This window comes from Empidonax traillii, unplaced genomic scaffold (genome assembly GCF_003031625.1).
Source record: "Empidonax traillii isolate 1590-97213 ecotype Southwest subspecies unplaced genomic scaffold, ASM303162v1 scaffold171:size1303362, whole genome shotgun sequence".
Lineage (NCBI taxonomy): Eukaryota > Metazoa > Chordata > Aves > Passeriformes > Tyrannidae > Empidonax > Empidonax traillii.
The window spans coordinates 1167801-1182287 of NW_020955364.1; the positions used below are offsets into that span (position 1 = coordinate 1167801).

The 14487-nt window shown below is 40.0% G+C and overlaps 1 long non-coding RNA gene across 2 annotated transcripts in view; it reads right to left on the minus strand.

Moving 5' to 3' along the window:
* Positions 1 to 12096: 12096 nt before the first annotated feature.
* Positions 12097 to 14487, minus strand: part of LOC114058416 — a 64115-nt gene continuing 61724 nt past the window's right edge. Inside the window, exon 4 of one of the 2 annotated variants that reach the window (XR_003571448.1) lies at positions 12097 to 12712. This is a non-coding gene — a long non-coding RNA (uncharacterized LOC114058416). Of the gene's footprint in view, positions 12716 to 14487 lie in introns of both variants that reach the window. The other variant, XR_003571447.1, reaches the window with a different exon arrangement.

A 14487-nucleotide genomic window follows, 5' to 3' on the forward strand; every position in this document is an offset into this window, starting at 1 on the left:
CATCAGGACTGTGCTTCACTGGACAGTTCCTGTTTGTCTCAAGCTGCTAGAGATGCTTGGCAGAAACATACATTAGCAGCACTCATCATTTACCAAGGCCCTAACTTGATTTTACTGCTTCTGTACTCCTGTTTATGACTTTTTCCCCACGTACTGCCATGGCCACAAGGGTACACATTACTCTACAGGATATAACATCTGTGCTTTTGCCTTTTGGGACAGGCAAAGATGTCACAGGTCACATCAGCTGTACTGCAGGGGCTGGGCTCCTTCTGCCTGTTAACCCTCAGGTGCTAATTTTTTTTAGGCAGACTCTCTTCTGACCAAAGGCCGATGTACCCCACCTTGTTAGAAAGAACATTGCACAGGGCCCAGGGAAATGTAATGGTTGCATGGGAGTGAGGAGCAGCAGCTGTGTCAGCACGGTACTCGCTGTGATTACATGCCCAGGTTACTTTATAGTGCACTGCTGGGATTTCTGGGATGAGTTATTGTTTCAGCAGCAGTGTGTGAATCATTGTGGGCACACTCATTTCACTCAGAGGAACTATGAGCAGCTCTGAGGTAGTGTTAATTCACCTCTGTTAATGTAGAAGACTGTTGGTGTTTCCAATACCTTGTGCAAGGGCTACAAGTCACTTCTTGTCTCTATGACAGCAAAGACTACCAAAATTGAGAGTGTCCAGGGAGTTTGCTGCTACCCTGAGGGAGCATCTTCGTACTCCTTTGCCTTGTTTCATAATAAATTTTGTTTGTGCTCTGCAGAATTCATTTTAACTGGCTGAAATACAGCTCAGGAGAATGGTGGTCTGGAAGACAGGAGTGCTGGGGTTATTATTTCAGTCTGCCACTGGTTTGCACTGCAGCTTTGAGCAGACTGGCCTAGAGCTGTAACAGCTTCAGGAAAATGTATGTAGATACAGATTCCAGCATGTGATTTATTACCCCATCAGCAAGCCTAATGTTTACTCTTAGCACTTACTTTGCAGTGTATGAGCTTACTTATTAAAATCACCCGGGTGATAGATGTGTGGGAGGGGCTTTCCCTGGCTGAGGTATCAGTGGTATCAGAGGATGCAGCATGAGATCCTCCCCGTGGCCCTGTGTGGAGGCTGCTGCTGGGCAGGGCATCACTCCTCTTAGTTTCCTGCACCATGTGTGGATTTTGGGTAAGGGCTGCAGCACAGAGCCATGGGGGACCACGTGTGATTGGTGCTGGGCATTCCCACAGCACCGTCCTGAGCATGTGAGGCATGGGCAGAAGAGTGATGTGGGAGCAAGCAGTGTGAGTCAGTCGAAGCAGAGCATGAGCAGATCCCAGGAAAGCAGCAAAAGCTATGGATAACCACATATATATAAATACAGATTAACATGCACACCTTAAAAGTACATGCTCATATTCTTATGACCAGACAGCAAATTGTTTGAGCAAGTATTACTCTCCGAATATTGCTTCCCTGAGGGAGAAAAATGAGGCACAGAAAACAACCGAATTTCTTGGGATTATGTAGCAAGTTCAAGGTGCAATTCTGGAGTTGATCGTGGATTTGATTTACACCGTGTCATTGTAAGGCAATGGTAACTTAAAAAACTTCATGTTTTGCAATTTATATCCTCCTTCTAATGTCCAGCATCTCCTATAAAGACAAATGTCACCCCAAAATGTCAGTATTCTAAGAAATAAAGATCTCTGAATAGGTTGCTATAAAGAATATTTTTTATGAGAGTTACTTCCCTAATTAGAAGCTACCAGGGCTTTCCCAGAGCTGTCCTAAAGTGTTTGTGGGGACCACTGAATAAAGCACAGCCTTATGCTAACAGTGACTGTCTTCCGTTGTAAGCCACAGTTAGTGGCAAGCTCTGCCCATTGTATTTTGGCATCCATGGATTTGCTCCTGACTGTGGACATGTCTTTGTGAGTGAAAAAGACGAAGAGGATTTTTTTCTTTTAGCTCTGCATGGCAGAAAGATATAATAACAACAAAGCAGAGGGACTGTCTGGAAGAGGCAAATGTCTTCCATAATAGGGGAAGAGTTTAATGAGAAATCTGTGATGTTTTTAGAAGTACTTTTGAGCTCAGCACAGATTTATTGATGGTACTGAAATGTAAATTAGAAACTTTGTCACAAAACCTCCTTGAAACTGAAAAAAATAGTATTTAAAAAGACAAACAAAATGAAATAAAAACAAAAAAAACAACACAATACTTTTTGATCCACATCAAGATCTCTGAAGAAACTACCAGAACTATTTCCCTACAAATCTACTCCTCTATGTTGTTAGTTTTTCTTCCAACAGCTCTATACAGAAATGCAATGACTCTCACATCTGTTGGGCCATTATTATTTCATGTGTGGGGGTGACACTGCCACTTGATGATGCATGGCAATGACGCATAACAGCCTGGTGACGGCGAGTGGGCTGGTTTGTTGTTCTCTGTCACTGGGAGTCTCTGCTACTCTGACTCTGTTGGGAGAGAAGAGATGCAGATGTTATTTGGCATAGCAGTGGTATAATCTTAACTGCAAGCAAAAGAACAGAGGTGTTGTCATCCCTGTGTTGGATGGGGCTTTGAGCAACCTGGTCTAGTGGAATTTGTCCCTACCCAAGGCAAGGGGATTGGAACTAGATGATCTCTCAACCCAGGCTTTTCTGTGATTCTATGAATCACTTGTGATGCATTGAACAAGTTTTGAAGGCATGAGGAGGGCAATATAGGAGGGGTTTGCAGAAACTAGCTGATGATAGCTGAAACCACTGAGCAGATCCAAACAAGCTGTGTAGGATTCTGCATCTCACCTGGTGCTTCAAAACAGAGACTGATGGCAGGTCTCAAAAATTTTCTGTTTCCAGTCCTGTATGTGAAAGAGAAAGGCTTAAGCTTGATCTTGGTACAAGAAAGAAAAAATGTGGGGGTTGTTTTTTTTTCCTTTAATGGATCTCTGTATAATATCTGAGTGTTGCTTATCAATTCAAAGGAACTAAGTGGTATACTGAATAATAAACATATGAATAATTTTTATTGGGTAGATTATGGAGGCAAAAAATCCTCACATTTTTTTTCTTCTGGTAGGTTCCTAAATTTCCTTTCAGTTTTGCACCATATTATTTTGCTAAGCTAAGTAAGCTGAGCTGCTGTAGTTTCCTCCAAAGTTACTCCTTCATCTGCTAGAATTTAACTCCAGCTTCCTTTAACCTGTGGGAATGAAGCTTCATGCTCTCCCACATGTGACCCCACATGAGCCATTTATGGCAGTGCCAGTACTGTCCTACCACTATTGGATATTACTGATACCTTAAAGAAACAGGTATTGGTCAATATATATAACCAGCATATGGGCTGTATTATAATCACAGTTACTATTCTCATGGGCCAAATTCCACTCCTTCTCTGCCTCCTCTGGCTCCTCTGATGGTTGCTGAGTAGGGGTTGTGGTCTCCTTCCACAGGAGAAGGGATCTCCAAGGCACCGGTGGTTCATGACTCCTTTCAGAGTCACTGGCTCCATTTTGCCTGCCTGGCTCCAGCTTTGAAAGGAGAAAATCAGGCCCAGTCGTGCACATCATGCCACTGTAGACACTGATCGTGCAGCTCTCATTTTGGGTGCCCCCTTGCAGTGCTGCACCTGAGCACTTGGGTCTCATTCTGGAGCATTTTATTACCAGTGCATGAATGGGAATACAGTTGTGGGTATATACCCTGCCCTGTGTCAGTTCTGCAAGAAATACAGAGAGAGACATCTTAGGAGTTCCATGCAAGCTACTTCTATACCTTGAATCCCTTGGACAAAGGTGGTAATTTTGATTTCCAAACTCTCTTTTGCATTGCTTTTTAGCACTTCTGTTCAAAAGTTACAGCACCTGTTTTCCTTGTGACACCTGCATGAACTACCTTTATGAACATGATCTCAACCCAAACAATACTTATTAAAAAGACAAAGAAAAGGAAAGTGATAAAAAGAAAGAAAAGGTTTATTTAACATTCAGCATAAATTTATTTACATTCCTCATAAGTTAAACTGTTCAGCTATGTGATAAAAGTAAAAAGAAATGTGGCTAGTTTATTTTTTCATGAAAATCAATCTTCTGTCTCTTCAAATCCCCCTTATCATGAACTTTCTGTCTAGAGAGAGATGTGAGCATCCTAGCTGGGTCTCAGCAGAGCTTTCTACAGGCAAACATGGAATAGAAGCTGAATCCATCACCTTCCTGACAGCTGGATCACTGAGGTTGTTATCTAAAGTGTGATTAACCACTGCTTCTCAAATGCTCATTATCTATTTCATAAATCGTCTTGCACAGGTTGTAACATCTCAGGAGAGCAAAAGTTACTGTGTCATCATCTCTATCAAATTTTCTTTTACAGTAGTTTTCCATTTGAGTTGATTTCTCCTGCACTAAAAAGAATTAAATATGGGAAAATCCCTTGACTTGACTTAATATATGCCCAGTGAGTCTTGTAGTAAGTTTGGAACCCTTGAACTGACCATCTGCAGTTTTCCGATATTTGAAACCTGGAATCAGCCTGAGGTTTGGATTATCTCTGCTGCCATGAAATAGCACCTAAAATGCAATTACTCTTTGGCATTTGAATAGTACTTCACCTACTCTCAGAACTCCTAAAATGCAAGAAGTAAAGGGAAATGACTGTGGTGTGTGAGTGACATGGCATTCTGAGCTGCATGGGCAGTGGCTGAAGAGCACATTCATTCACACACTGCCCAGATGAACAGTTCACGTGTTTCCAGGATTTCCAGTGGGACTTGGAACAGAAAACTATACCTACTTGGGCATTTGATGTTCTGTCCTTTAGTCTGTTTTACTAAAAGAAATATGAATCATTTGAAAATCACAACGTAAATTAATGAATGTGACTGAAATTGGAGGCAGTTCTCTGCTAAAACAAATGCAAAATCTCTTCAAGCAAGGAGTTCACTTCTCAGCAATATGTTGTTACTGCACTGATGGTGCACAGAATTTTATGGTCACGGAATACAAAGAAGTGTTCCATGAAGCTGGAAAAGAAGGGATGCTCAGCTTAGCAGAAATATTCAACTTGGCACAGCTTGCTTTTCTCTAATTGTAATTCTCATGATTCACAGGCAGATACTTTTGGATTTGTGTATGAGTCTGTCTATTTACACATATGTACTTTTATATCTATACTTACACACACCTCCCACACGCTCTTATTATGGAATATGAATCCAACTTGTGATTGTAGAAAAACCCTCATATTTTATGTAAAGCAGTGGTAAGCTGTCAGAGAATGGTATCATAGATTGTTGTGACAGGTTAGTCAGAAAACTGACATGTTAGAGAGAAGTATTACATCTACTGGAACATGCTGGAAAACTGACAAGATCGTAGTTACATGTACAGTTTGGAAGGAAGTAAACAGGCATATGAAGTCCCATTCTAGACTTCTGGTTCTATTACAATATTTTTCCATATACCTGTAGGATTTTTATATATGTTTCATGTACACTCTGGATTAGATGTCTCAAGAAAAAAGCTAGTTCTACTCTGTTGATTTTAACAGAGCAGTCCAAACTCATGTTAGATGATTATGTGTTGCACTAAATTTATAAAATTAACACGAATGTATATCTTGGTTCTGAGGTGTTCAGGTTGTTATTTCATAATTCAAGCTATCTTTAAAGTCTCAGGGGAGATAATAGATCCTCTAATTTTTCTGAACTGTGTTCACTCAAATGACAATATTTACCTGTGTGTCTGAACAACATAATTTGGATTTGCTGTAACATCAGCAATCTCGATTCTTTCTGAAGATACTGATTTGGATGGCTCAGTAAATTGCTCTTAATCCATATATATTTTGTCCCTTGATTGAAAAACCAGCTGTTAGTAATCAAAGTCAGTTATTATACTTCTTCTGTAGGTAGGTTTGATGTTTGGGACTTTCTCCACATCCTGATATACACATGACTAAAGTCTGCTCTTTTTTTTCTTAACTTCTCTAGAGCACAAATGCATCTTCGGTGCATTAGAAGATAGTGCCACTGCTTTTCCTAATGTTTGTTCCACAGAAAAAAACCCACATCAAAACAAACCAAAACCTGCCACATTTTCTTTTTTTTTTTTTTTTTTTTTCTCCTCTCTTTTCATTTCTGTGGCTGTTTGGTGTAAACTGGCACACAGAGAAAAACAATAATGTGGATATCGACTGTAGGGGAAAGAAAACACCTACTCACCAATGCTCCCTAGTACTACTCTTGCTAGATTTAATTTCAGACTGTCTGATTTTTATCCCACCTCAAATATTTCATCTGAAGTCTGTATGGTGTTTGAAGAAAGAAGAGCCAGAGTCTAACATTTATAGATAAAGTCTTGTAGCCTTTCTTTCTCATCCTTGTTTTTGTTTTTGTTAGTTCCCTTCCTGTTTTCAGAGAAGCAGACTATTTTCCAAACAGTACTGCTGTGAACAACTACTTGAGGACTGAGTCATGTGGCAGCATCTGTGCCAAGTCCCTGGTAGGACAGGGAGCTTTTGAACCATCCCATTGCTAATCAAACAATCTGGCGACATCCTGCCAACCCCGTCCTTGTCATCTGCTGCTCCCTCTGCACACAGAGTCGATTAGCTCGGCATCATATTCTCCCTGCTGTGCACAAAGTTTCTTTTTCTTTGCTAACAGCCAAAGCAAGGAGGGATGGGCTGATTTAAAAGTCTTGGCTCATCTTATCTGGCTCCTGACAGATATATTCTCAAATTAGTCTTGCAAGTCACTTTTTCCTAACTAGAAATGACTTTCTACAACAGTTGTATATCTTTCTAGCCTGCTGCTCTGTCTTTCTACCCCAGGCTCATTTTCCCAGGCTCTTTTTTAGGGTTTGATTATGAAAAGGGGAACAATTTGCCTTTAGGAAAGTGGTAAAGTAGACAAACACATCCCACTGCTTTCAGACCACAGCTGCCTGTGTTTTTAAAGTTAAGATTATGGTCAAGTACTGGGCTGCAGTAGGGAAATATCTGTTCCAAAATGCAAAGACTGATAGAGGAAGTAAGTAATGAAATTCATTCTCTTTTCCTGGACACAGAGAGTGGTATCTCCTCCTTGTGTACAATGGCTCCCAGAGGTTTAGCTGCCTCTCCTCCTCCTTATTCTACAGTCATTGTTCCCTCCTTGCTTCTCCTTCTCACCACAGAAAACAGAGCAGGAGGAAGATTATGAAAGCAGAAATCCCCTCGGACAACTGTGATGAAGGATGAAAGACTACTGCTTAAAAAGTATGGCTGGAATAATTCCCACGTGCAGGAAAAGGTCAGTGAGAGTGAATGCCAGGGGAGAGCTTGTCCACAGGGATTGGTAATTTTCAGTGACATAAGACTTCCCAAGAGTATGCAGCAAAAGGGAAAGTGCCTTGCAAACAAGCAGCTCATTCTCTTTAGAGCTAAGGCCAACTTGGCAAGTTTGGAGAGCACAAACAGGGCTAAAAAAAAATTGTTTGATTACATTACTACTAGAAGCAGGCCACATGAGTGCTTAGCCTCTCAGGGGTGAACATCAGGCATCTAAATCTTCAAATAGTCGTGGTTAAAAGTCATCAAATCAAGTTTCTGCAGCAGTGACTTTACAATCTAAAAAGGAAGAATTTTCCAAACATATTAGAAGGCTAAATCTAAGAGTTTAAGCCTTCATAATAAATATATGGAAGAAGAATTCTTAGGAATTGTTGAGTTAGGCTGCTTCATCTATCACTGATACTACTTTAGCTAATGTAGCATGTAGTGGCTCAACTGATACCAGCGTGTTCCACTCCTTTGCACTGGATTGAACCAGAGTTATGTGTGTGTGCCACTAGTCCTGTGTAATTCAATACAGCAGAGATTCTGCCAACATTTACTAGAGACAGAAGTCCCTTCCTTATCATTTCTGCATTGCATTAGTTGTCAGCACCACCACAATGAAGTGCTAAGTGATGGTGACAGACAACAGTGAGAGACAAACTGATTTTTTAACTGATGATCCTTAGAGTGCTTTATCTCTGTGTATTCCCTTTGGGTACTTGTTTCTTATTGGTTCTGTAGAACCTGGGCATCTACTCTAACTTAGAAGTGAAGGCTAGATACTATATATATCACATATATGTCAAAACCAAAAGGAAAAGGGAATAACATCCAGAGGACAATTCATGACTTTTTTCTGGACAACAGGGGTAGTCAAGAACAAAACTAGTGTAGATACCCAAGCTATAGACAGCTGACGTAGAAAGTCATCTAACTTCTAGGTGTCTAAGTGAAATATATGCCCTATTTTGGCTGCAGATTACTTGGGGTTTCACAGCTGGTGCCACACTTTACAGTGCACTTTTTGGTCAGTGTTTTGGTCGGCTGTCTGTTTTCTTTCAGAATACTGCATCATAGAGTAAACTCGTTAGTTCCATTTCCCTCAAGACTATGGGGGGAGAAAGACTGTAATGTATGGAAAGTCAAGTTAAAATCTTCCTTCTGGGGACTTTAAAATAATGGGGCAAGAGTATTTCCAAGGAAATCCAGTGAACAGAAGGCAATGTGTCTATAATAAAACAGTTACTGGAAAGAACAAGAAAGCCCATAGATTTTCTGTTGAAGTTGGAACCCTTTAACCCTCTTTTGCCTTGGGTTGAATCTGTATCTTGCAAGAAGGTGTTTTTTTTTTCATTTTTTTTCTTGATACTGATGCCTCAGAGCTTTTTGGATTTTTTAATACCTACCCCATTCACAGACAGGAAGAAATCAACAAACCCAAACAAACTATATGGAAGGAAAAATCCCCAAAATTCTTGAAAAGATTGAGCTGTTAAGGAGAAGCCTTGAGCTGGGTTGGCTGGTTTTTCAGCTGCTTTATTAAGTAAACTGTGAAGGCCTCTGTCTGTGGAGACAGACGAAAGGCTTAAGTTTATGTGGGATCTAGTTAACCCTACTGTGCTGAGCATAGATCTGGCATGGACACCAATTCCATGTTGAGATTCCTTGGGCAGTAGGGCATTCAATTATTTCCCACCTTAATTCCCTTTTTACAATTGCTCTGTATCTGCTCTTTTAATGGGACAATTTCACAGATCTGTTATTATATAGCTGCGTTATAGGTGCAGTATTTCCTTGGGGTAGTCAGTAACTTCCAGCCCAGGAGGGAGACATCATTTTGAGGTAGGACAGGCTTTGAGGCAAGGAACGGTCCCTGGAAAATCACTGGTGTTCACTGCTCACAATGGGAAAACAGAGGACATCTCATTTTTACTACGGCTGAAACTGCAGACACATAAAAATGCTGCAAGGCTGTTTGATGGTATAGTCCTCCACACCTGGAAACTGCCAGGGCTCAGTTACGAGCCATTTCACAACCTTCAAGGCTGTACATATATAGTATATAGCTACTCTATTCCAAGTATTCTGTGGAGTTCAGCTTGACCAGCTGCTTCATATCTGAAATCATTTGCAGACAAAAGAGAAATGTCATGTCTTAGCTCCAGTATGGATTCATGCTGAAAATCTGCTGAGGCATAGATATTTTAGACCATATTAGCTGGAAGCTTTTCCATGAAACAAATCACTGGTCTTCAATTTCTATGAAAATAATCAGGGATTGGCTTTTTAACTATTTTTTGTGTAGCACATTGGACTTACTTTCTCTGCAGGTACTCTGTACAACCTCTTGACAATATAGTTGATTTCCAATCACTACAGTAAACTCCTTTAAGGTCATATAATATGACAATTCCTCCCTGAATACTGGTGAAGCTGAATCTATGATCATATTCTTATACAAGGGAACTGTTTTACTTAGCTTTTTATTTGTCCCAAAAGAAGTAATTGCAAATACCTTTTCCTCTACAGTGGTGTATGGAGGATGACGCTCATGATGAAGGAAAATCATAAAGTATTGGGTCTGGAATCTGTATTTGAATCAGGGGTCACTGGTGATTTACACTTTGGATGAAATCTCATAATAATTTAGAGGGCAAGATGGGGCTTAATGTCATTTCTATAAATGAAAATCATAGAAAGTACTCATATTTGTAGATGAGGTAAGCAGCTTTTAAAAACATCCCCCTAAAATAAAAATCTTGAGAGCTGTAGTTTCAGTGATTCGGCTAATGACAACTGTGGCTAGTTTAGCTGAAGGCTCAGAGAAACAAGTCGCTGATGGTTTTGCTGTGTGTCACTCAAGCTGGGATAACTCTCTCTGTGAGCAAACTGGACTATTTGATGTGAATGCTGCTCTCCCTCAGCAGGCTCAGCTGAGGACCCTCAGGAGGGATCTGCCACAGGGTGGGAGCAGACACACAACCAGGTACTGAGGCTCCACTCACACCAGATCTTTCTTGTGCCTGAACCCTAAGCTGCACTCAAATCACAACACCTTTCTCAGAGCACCCCAGGCTGAACATCTCCTGTTTCGAGATGACAGTAATTACACAACATGAAGGATCCCTGAGTGGCTGATTTGCTTGCATTGTATCATGGTTTCAGATTCATCAAAAAGGGAAAACAGAAGAAAAAGCTATAGTTGAAAAATTTCTTAATTTTTAAAGAAAAATGTGGTGGTGTTTGAAGGGAAACTCCTGATAAAAACCCTATGAAAATCAGTGGGGCTCTCCACAGATTTCTGAGATTTTTGGCTCTTAAAATAACAGCAGTGGCGATACCTTTGAGTAGCAGGCACATTCAGACCAGCTACCCATTTACTGATGGTTGTCCCTTAAGGGTAACTGGTTAACTCCCATCTCAGGGAAAATATCACCCTCTCTAAGGTCACCTGTGCATTCTCACAGGAGGATTCAACCTTGAGTTATACTTTATCTCCTTTCTGTACTGCATTACCTTGTAAAAAATAGGCAGCAATGCCTCTGTAAACAAAACCTGGTGCCTTGCTCTCTCTGCCTCTGTGGTACATTCTGACAAGTGATAATGCATTGAATGCATTAACAAGCATTATAAGCTCATTTTTGGTAGTTAAAATTTGTTGCAATTTGGATCATTAAGCAATTCTCCACTTAGCATTGTCTTAAAAGGAAACACATTAAAAGGATATCAAAATTGCTAATATCACATTTGTTATCTGAAAATACTGGTTGGCATTGGAGACAGAACTATTGGATTTTGGCAAATTAATCTCACAACTAACAGTGAAAGCCACATGTTTACTGAGAAATTTGTTTTACAACTTGATTTATAGAAGTAAATTTTTCTAAAAATTTCAAGCTTGCAATGTTGGATAAATGCAGAACATAAAGTCTTGCAGGGTAAGGGCAACTTTCCCCCACCCAGGATCCTATTTTAATGGAAGAGTATATTTCCACAGCTTTGAGAAGGCTGTTTTCCCAACTTTCAGATGTTTTAAGTACATATCTGTGGGGTGGGAGTGGATGACCATAGCTTCCAGGGGATATTTCTTCTATGCATTTCTCCAGTTTGAAGCCATAAAATTTTAGCGCCCACTAAAACTTATCCTGCAGCAAAGAGATCCATAATTTTGAGCTGTGTGAAGTATATTCCTTGCTTTGTCTTAAACCAGCTTCCTGTTAAGAAACTATAAACACCTCCTAGTCTGTGTTTTGCCAAAGGCAAACCTTTCATATGTCACACAAGATTTAATAAGATCTCTCTCATGCAGCACCTCCTTCCCCACATTCATCTCTTTTCCAGACTTGGCACCACACTGATATACTCCTTTTTCTACACCATCATAAAAGTACTGAAATCCTGTGCAAATACCCATGTGAGGGGAAGTTCAGACATAAAAAATACTGAATATGGAACACATCCATAAAACTTTATAAATGTAGTAAACAAATGAACACATTTTCTTTGCTCCCATGTGAAAAATTAGCCATATCTTATGAGTAAGATGAATATGAACATGCTGTAGAAATATTAAATAGTTCACTGTGACTCTCTTCTGGCTATCTGTCTTGTAGCTACTGTGGCTGCCTAGTTGTGGGGACTAAATCATGGGCATCAGTGTGATCCCATGTGAATTGTGGGGTAAGATGATTTTGGTCACAGTGAGGACTACGCTCACAGTTTTACAACATGTGCAAGACACACAGTCTGGTGGCTGTCATTGTACATCAGTGACTTATCTGATTCTCCAGAGGCCATAGGCTATGGGCCCTGACTTGGGTTGGGGTCTTCCTCGGTCCTCATCTCACAGAGCCTGAAGGAGCCTTCCTGGTCACATCAGGAGCTGCACAGACTTTTCTTTCAATGGACTACTCCACTGCACCTTTTCATGGAATCATAGATTCATCAAGGTTGGAAGAGATCTTCAAAATCACCAAGTCCAGCTCTCAACCCAACACTATCATTGTAAACCTTAAACTACTAAACCATATCAGCCACTGCCAGATCCAGATGCCTCTAAAACACCTCCAGGGTGTTTTTGCTAGCTGTCATTTTACAGACTAGTCTGCCTTTGAGATTCTCACTCTCCTGAGGTACCTATTCTCAAGAGATTTCTCTTCCAGCAGATCAAGAACAAGAAAGCAGATACTCCTTTCTCTCTGAGACAAGACCTTGGAATGTCAAATGGATTCGACCTTGATTCTCTTCAGTATGAATTAAAAATAGGAAACCAAAGTGTGGAATGAATGGACTTGAAATTTCAGTGAGAGCACATCCCTTATAGTTGTGTATTTTGCACTTAAATACCAACCAATGACTTGCAGCCACTTCTGGGACAGGGAGTGAGCCCCACTCAGCGACCTGCTGAGCCAGGCCAGGATGGACAGGTGGAATAGAAAGTCAGAACAGCAACAATAGGACAAACCCTCATCACAGAAAACTGTGAGGTGCTGCAGAACTTTTTACAGCAGCACAGAGAACTTTAAACCTTGTTGAGCCTGAGCATCTTTCAGTCAGTGAACATTTAAGCTACATGATATTTGACATTGCTTTCTCTAAACATGTAAACAATCACACAGATGCATTTGAGGCTGAAGCCTAAAATTCTGAGGGGTTTAGACCCGATGTTCAACTCTATGAACCATTGCCTCCTGTTATGGAAACTGCAGAATTTAATTTTTTTATACTTTCAGCAACTCCACAAAGACAAACAAGAAACTTCCTGCTTTTTACACTTGCCATAAAAAGGAAAGAGGGTCAGGAAAATTCCCATCCTTGAGTATTAAAGAAACCCAAAATGAACTTGAAGCACAATTTTGAACATCCCAGGGCAACTCTTCTGCAAATCCCACCTCTGTACATGGATAATTCTCTGGTGTTCATTACTGCCTTACATGTTTTTATAGGATATGGTCTCTGGATGTACAGATTTCAACCATGGGTCAAAGCAAATATTGTATAAAACCCTGTAGATTAAACAACTCTGATTTAATCTGAAGGCATCTCAAGTCTTGCTGAGCAGCTGAAGAACTGAATATCTGGCCAGAAGGGCCCAGATGGAGTTGACTGTCTCAAGACTACACCCTTGACTACAGTCATCATGTGGACCATGAAGAATGACAGCCAGTAAGCACATTACCCACATCATTCAACTGGGAAGATCTTTGATTCAGTGCTTTATGAAGAAGATGAAGAAGTTTGCATCTAATACCCATCAGAGAAGAAAAAAATTCCCCAAAGAGATTTTAGAAGAAAAGATCTCCATTCAAACTTTTTGAGCAGAAAGTAGGCCTTTTTTACCTCGGGGAAATAAATGAGTAAGTGAAACTTTTTCGGCTTTCTTTAGTTATAGAACAATTCCTTAAGAGGTAAAAAGCTTGAAAATAGTCAGAAAATGATGGACAAGATGCTTTCTCTTTGAAAGTAACATCGTCACTTTTAAGTAACACAAATGGAGGGAATGCTACTTTGAAAGTGAAAATTAGCACTTAGCTGTGAAGACACTACTCTTTATTCTCTGTCAAAACTTTTACAATGATTTTTAAGTGGAAAAAATGGTGAAAAAATGATCTTTTGCAAATGAGAGTATTAAAATAGTGTTTTGAGCAAGGAAGAAAACTACTTTTTCCTATGAAAACCCATTTCAGCAGGTCATTATTACACCTCTTACTATTTTGAATTTGTCAAAAGGGGAATTAATTCACTTTGCAGTATTAATACCCACCACTGCAGATCATTTTCCTTCTGAAAAAAATGCACTAAACTTTGGACTAAAGTCTCTGCTTTTTTCATGGCTCAGCACCAGAGAGGCATAAAGGCAAAACTGGCCAAAGACCCAACTCAAAGTCCATTAAAAATCAATGAAAAGCTTTGCAATGGACTTCTAGTGAGGGCTACCTCCCCACTGACTATAAATGAAATTAATCTGTCAGGCAGAAATAATACAGTGATATAATTAACTTGCTTAGAATACAATCACTTTAACTTTCATTAAAAGTGATGAGTTTCTTTCAATTACATTGCCAAGATGCATTTTGTTGTTGTTTGCTTGTTTGCTTTTGAAAAAAAAAAAAAGAAATAAATCCTTTTTTTAGTTAATTTCCCTCTGGACTGGGGGATGTTGCTGTAATGAAGTC